This window comes from Colobus angolensis, unplaced genomic scaffold (genome assembly GCF_000951035.1).
Source record: "Colobus angolensis palliatus isolate OR3802 unplaced genomic scaffold, Cang.pa_1.0 Scaffold137, whole genome shotgun sequence".
Classification (NCBI taxonomy): domain Eukaryota; kingdom Metazoa; phylum Chordata; class Mammalia; order Primates; family Cercopithecidae; genus Colobus; species Colobus angolensis.
Genome location: NW_012114455.1, coordinates 10,046,079 through 10,052,114, shown reverse-complemented (window position 1 = coordinate 10,052,114; position 6,036 = coordinate 10,046,079). Strand labels below are relative to the sequence as shown.

The window sequence follows — 6,036 nt, the reverse complement described above, 5'->3', positions numbered from 1 at the left end:
AGTAGAGATGGGATTTCACCATGTTGGTTAGGCAGGTCTTGAACTCCTGATCTCAGGTGATCCACCCACCTTGGCCTCTCAAAGTGCTGGGATTAGAGGCATAAGCCTCCATGCCTGGCCACGAATATCTAATTTTGGCTCTTCCACTCACTGTGACTTGGACAGCTTTACCTTTCTGCATCTCACTTTCATCATCTAAAAATGGGTTATAATTAATACCTCCTTCATTAAAGTTGTTATGGTGATCAAATGATAGCACGTAAATAATAACCCACTTATCACCTTGCCCAGGAAATGATCAGGAAATATCAGGGAGTGTTTTTAGGCCATTTCCAGCCAGCAAGACACACATTTGAATCCACACTCCACCAATTACTAGCTGGTGAGCTTTGAGCAAGTTGCTGGTTTTCTCTCTAAGTTTTCTCCTCTCTGAAAAGAGCCATACAAAATGCATGAGAAGGTCGGCTCTCTGAGAGTGAAGGCTGTGTCTGTCCCACAAGTGGATCAAAGAAGCACTCGATGCATACTGAGTTGGAAGAGTGAACGGTGGGGATCACCTTCACCTGACTGGCTGATTGCTACAACTAGAGTTACCAACGTAAACTCTGCATACGGCCGGCACTTAGTGAGGACTGCCTGAGAGTATTGCTTCTCCAAAGGCCACTTGCCGGGGCAAGGGTTTCACCACACCAGACAGCTGTAAGAGCCTCATGACTGTTCTCCGGGCTGCCATCGCCAGGCCGTCACCAACCTTACGCCAGCAGATCCGCTTTTCAAAGCACAGGTCAGTCTCCAGGTCAGAAACCCCAGCTGCTCCTCTAGGAGTGCAGATTTCTGCATCTGGCGTTCGGGAGTTCCTCAAGCCCAAGCCTAACTGCCTCTTGTAAGGACCCTTCATTCAGTTCAGCTGAACTGTCTTAGGCCACTGCCTCCTCTGGAGATACACCTTCCCCTTACTCACACACACACACCCACCCGTGCACACCCACCTCACTTCTGCCATTGGAATCCTGCACGTCCATCAATACCTCACCCAGATCCAGGCCCTCATCTTCAGCCACCCTCTACACAGCGCTGCTATTGACACGTGTTTGAGTCTCCCAGCGTTACGACTAATTGGGTCCTCTGGGTAGCAGCAGAAACTGTCTTTCCACAGAACCCGTTTCAGAGCCAAATAAATAGTGGGTTAAATGCATCAGGTTAAAATAACTCCCATGCCCATCTGGATACTTCTCTTCTCGATTCAGACTGAATCCAAATATGTCATTCCTTCTGCGCCCTGGTCCATGGCGCCGGTGCCCAGCTCACTTCTACGTAGAGCAGCTCTCTGAGCGCAGCTGGTCCAAGATGTTGGCCCTTTGGGACCACACGCCTGCACGCTGGCGGGGCCTTCAGGATTTTAACCCATGTGGGTTGGACAGAACTTCAGGCCGGAGAGGAGATACTCCGGAAAGGGGAGCTCTCCAGCGCCTCCCGAGTCCCACGGTGTGTGGCAGCTGACCCTCGGCCTGAGCGCTGGTTCTCTAGGAAGGGCTGGCCTCGCTGCCTTAGGCATTGGCTGCGGAAGAGCCCAGAAGGCAGAAGCCTCCTGACCACCCCGAGGGATGCTTCTCCAGCTGGGCCACACCCAGCGTTCCTGAGACCAGGACACTGGCAGGCTTCCTGTTGGCAGGATGGCCATGGGGATAGAACTCGTCCCAGAACTTTATTCTCCACTTCTGTTTCCAGACCTTTCCCTAGCCAGGGACTTGACTGGTGAAAGGAGGCTTTCATGGAGATGGGCAATGGATTCAGGGTGGATTGGGCCCTGCTGAGTTAGAGTCACCAGGCACTCCGTGGGAATGCAGACTCCGGGGTCCTGCCCAGACTTGTTCACCTGCTTCTGGAAGGGAGGGAGTCCAAGGGTCACGCGGCCTCTAGCTTCCAGCTGATTCCTGTATTCACTACAAAACCTGAGGCCCTCTGGGCAGCCTCAGAGACCTGGGCCCCCAAAAACTGTCACTGCGATGTGTGGTGAACTTCGAGCATTTGCCGTCCTGGGGATTTTTGTTTCGCACTTTGCCATCTCTAGAGATTCTTAATTTTTCTGATATAATTTCTACTCAGTAGGACTCTGATACACACTAACCAATACTCAATATTTACACAAATGCTGAGATGAGAAGCAGAGTCCTATTTGGGGGTGAGAAATGGGAAATGACATACCCAAAAAATCCCTGGGTCATTCAGCACACACCCTCGCCTGGACATTTCATTTTCCAGCATTTTTCAAACGTGCCTCACTCTTCTCTGCAACTTCTGCTGCCTCCTGGAATGCAGAGAAGAAACCAGCATCCAGAGAAACGTGCTCACATGGATTGACACCTCATCCACATCACGTGCTGACCACAACTCACTCTTCTCTGCAACTTCTGCTGTCTCCTGGAACGCATAGAAGAAACCAGAGTCCAGAGAAACGTGCTCACGTGCATTGACACCTCATCCACATTACCTGCTGACCACAACCACAAAACATGGGCCTCCCCCTTCTTTTGCTGATGAAATTGAAGCTTGGGTCCATGAATGAGCACTCCCAGGTTTCACAGCAAGTATCCTTCAGAATCAAGATTTGTGCCCACTCTGAGGCTGTGAAACCCACCTTCTTTTCCTCACCCTCCACCACCTCTTCCCCATCTCTCTGCTTGGGGGAGTCCTCAATGCCCCCGACCCACCGAATGGCAACTCTCCGAGGGCTCTGCAGACCCCCGCAGGTGGAATCATTGCCTCTCATCTCTCTCCTCCCTGGGTACTTCTCTCTCCTCCCTGGGTACTTCTCTCTCCTCCCTGGGTACTCCCTCCCAGCAGTGGCCACCACTGTTCCTCCTTAAATGAACTTAACTACGTGTCTACCTCTGCCACCAGACGGAGTTCCTGGACTCCAGCCCTACATCTTAAACAGTGCTTTTTCCCCAGACTGAAGGAATGGCTGGTCCATGAAAAGTGCTCAGGGACAGAGGAAGGACTGATGCAGACCTGTGCCCTTGGGCTTGGAGTGGAGGACAACTTTGCCAGCTTTTGCTGTGGACTCTTCCGGCTCCTTTAACCCCGAAGAGGCAGGGCCCCAGGTCTCTGAGTTTAACCACTGTTCAGAGCCTGCACCGTAGGAGCCCAGGCCTGAGGCTGCTTGATGGGAGCTCAGCTCAGGCTCTCTGCTGGTTCATGTTCTCTTAGATTTCCCTCTTCTCCACAGCCATACGTAGTTTGTGAGGACCTGAATGGTCACTGAATGCCAAGAATCTAGCTTCCCCTCATTATGGATTTGATTGATTCTCAACCCTTATTGTACAAAGCAACACAGGCCATTAAATAAGCATGATTTTGGAGGTCCAGCAATTGGACTCAAAGATGGCTCTGGAATTATACAACGTGTGCCTGAACAGCCCTCAGAGCCCCAAATTCAAGTGTGGAAGGAACAGCAATGGCATAACGTCATGGCAGTTTCTCCTCCAATGACTGGTGTGGCAGAAAGGGAGGCTGACAGGCTCACAGGACAGTCTAGGAGGCACCTGACATTTTCGGGAGATGTCTAAAGCAGGAGAAGACACAGACCTCATTAATCCCCGCAAAGGGCAGCTCAGGAAGCTGGCAGCTGCCTCTCACTTCTCCTTGGCTTCCCCTGTGTCTCCTGACACTCGCTGGAGTTTCATTACCATTAACAGCTCTGCAAATTGCACCATCAGCAAAATGCCCAGATAGTGAATAAACAACTGCAAAAGCAAATCCTGGTCAGGGACTCTTCTCTCTGCCTCCTAAGGAAAGGTGCAACTCTCTAGCATTTACACCGACTTCTGGGTGTGAGAAGTAAATTTATCCCGAGGGGCTCAGGAACAGGACTGTCTCTCAGGAACAGGACCATCTCTCAGGAACAGAACCATCTCTCCAGGCTAGCTGGGAGCCCATTAAACTTGGAAACAGAAGATCTGTGTTTCTTCCCAGGCTCTCATGTCTACCGGTTATATGACCTTGCAAAACTAACTTAATTCCACTGGGTCTCAGTTACTCATCCATAAAATGGGAGCAGTAATGTATGTACTTTACAGGATTGTTATGAGGATCAAATAAGATCATCTATGTAATTAGTAAAGTGATGGCACAAAATAAGGACTCAAGAAAAGACAGCCAATGTCATCGCTGCCTGTCACATGTTTATGATTACGTTGACTCAGCCCATTGTCGGGGGCATTGGGAGTTCTAGTCCATGCCCTGAAAACACAGATGAGAGAAACTGCCATTATTACTATTCTTGAGCCAGTGTCTCCCACTCCCTGAGGTCACAAAGGCCCTTCTCAAACACCCCACGTGTCTGTTCTCTCTGCCTTCTGTTCCTATCTTTGCTGTGACTCCTCCTCCTTGGTTCTAATCCTGAATCCAGAAGCTGCCAGTGCCTGCTGAAGGCCTCTAGCACTGCCTAAAGCAATGTTTTCCCACTGCAGGGATGGGGACATGGAAGGATGGAACATGGTGACAAAGTGATCCATAAACCAGCTGTGCCCGGATGACTGCTAGGTCTGAGTGTAATCAAGCATTCAGTATGACCATGTGGCCCATTCATGGAGGCCCAGGCCACCTGGAGGCCATAGGAACAAACGGGATCACAGCCTCAGCTTACACCAACCCCAACCAAAGCACAGGAGCAGGGATTCACCAGCCTGGGGTCAGAAGGAAATTTGGCTGAGTCTCAAAATGAATAGGGCCCTTGTCCAGCCTATGGTGTGGATACTGCTATCCGAGGCCATCTCTGCCGGGGACTGAGTCAGTGTGGGACTGATTTTTAAAGTCTGACTCTCTGCTGATAGATGGTGTGATGAAATGAGAGACATAAATTGTCACCCTTTGCAATCACAGATGCTGTCGCTGCGGCTGTCAGGGACTAAGAGAGGGCAGGCTGGCCGCTGTCATGGGGGGACCCAACCCTGGCAGATTTCCATTTGTCTGGCCAGCATTCCAGAAGACATTTCTTACGTGCTGACCCCTCAGAGGAGGGACTGCCAGCAGTTTTACGGGGCCGTGTAATGGCCAGCAGGGGTAGCTCACGGGTGCTCTGTGTCCCTGTCCAGAACCTACCAGCTGCATGGCCTTGGGCAAGCTACCGAACCACTGTGCCATAAATCTCATCCTCAGCTTAACGACGGCGGTGCTAATGCTGCCTCATCAGGTCACTGGTTCACACAGCAAGCGTATGGATGTTGGCGAGAGCAAACCATCCCGACTAGCAAGCCAACCCCAATAAGGCAACTCATTATCCCACAAAACACACTGCCGTAGAGAGGGAAATTCCAGGGATTTTTAACTGAATGACTCAACAACGACAGGAACACCTGGGTTCCTTTCACCCTCTCCCTCTGCCACTCTTCTGCTGTGGATCTGTGCTCGTGCTGGCTTCCCCATGGTTGCAGTAAGGCAGCCTCTGTTCTGGCCTCACATCCACCAGGACACGTGGAGAGGAGGAAGAGAGGCAACGTCCTGCTTTTGTCTCTTTTTTAAAACCTCTCTCTGAAGCCTCTCACCTCATCTCCACTTTTATCACAGTGATTAAGATTGTGTCCCATGCCGTTACCCTTATGTAAGGCAATGGTGTACCAGAAACACGTAACCGTGATTGGCCAGTCCCGTAGGGAAGGCCAGCTTTTCTTAACACACATGCAGTGTATCCCTGATCCAACAGGAAGAAAAGCCAACAGGCACAGTCGGCTACGGCAGGTGACGCACCGAGGACGCTGCCAGGCGTTTGATGAGGGCACATTCGGCGGTAACTCTTCAGTGCGACATGTCCTAGCCGTAACTCCACGTTGTGAACTGCTAGACTTCCAGCAGACGTGATGAGGTGGTTCACACCTCCCGGCTCACTCTCCCAGCAAATACACTTGCCTTCTGAAAACACAACACTGCCCTACAGCTAAGTAAATTATTGAAGACGACTATTCAGGATTTATGTGATTTATTTCCAAAACTGAAGAAAGCTGCATTTGTGTAAGACACACAGGTTACAGACATATT

General features: G+C 50.8%; 1 long non-coding RNA gene across 1 annotated transcript in view; it reads right to left on the bottom strand.

The window, feature by feature from the left end:
• The window catches only part of LOC105506529, a 19,453-nt gene extending 14,936 nt beyond the window's left edge, over positions 1–4,517 (bottom strand). Inside the window, exons 1-2 of the long non-coding RNA XR_001000941.1 lie at positions 4,175–4,517; positions 2,206–2,308 (exon numbers count right to left, since the gene is read on the bottom strand). This is a non-coding gene — a long non-coding RNA (uncharacterized LOC105506529). The remainder of the gene's footprint in view (positions 1–2,205; positions 2,309–4,174) is intronic.
• Positions 4,518–6,036: the final 1,519 nt, after the last annotated feature.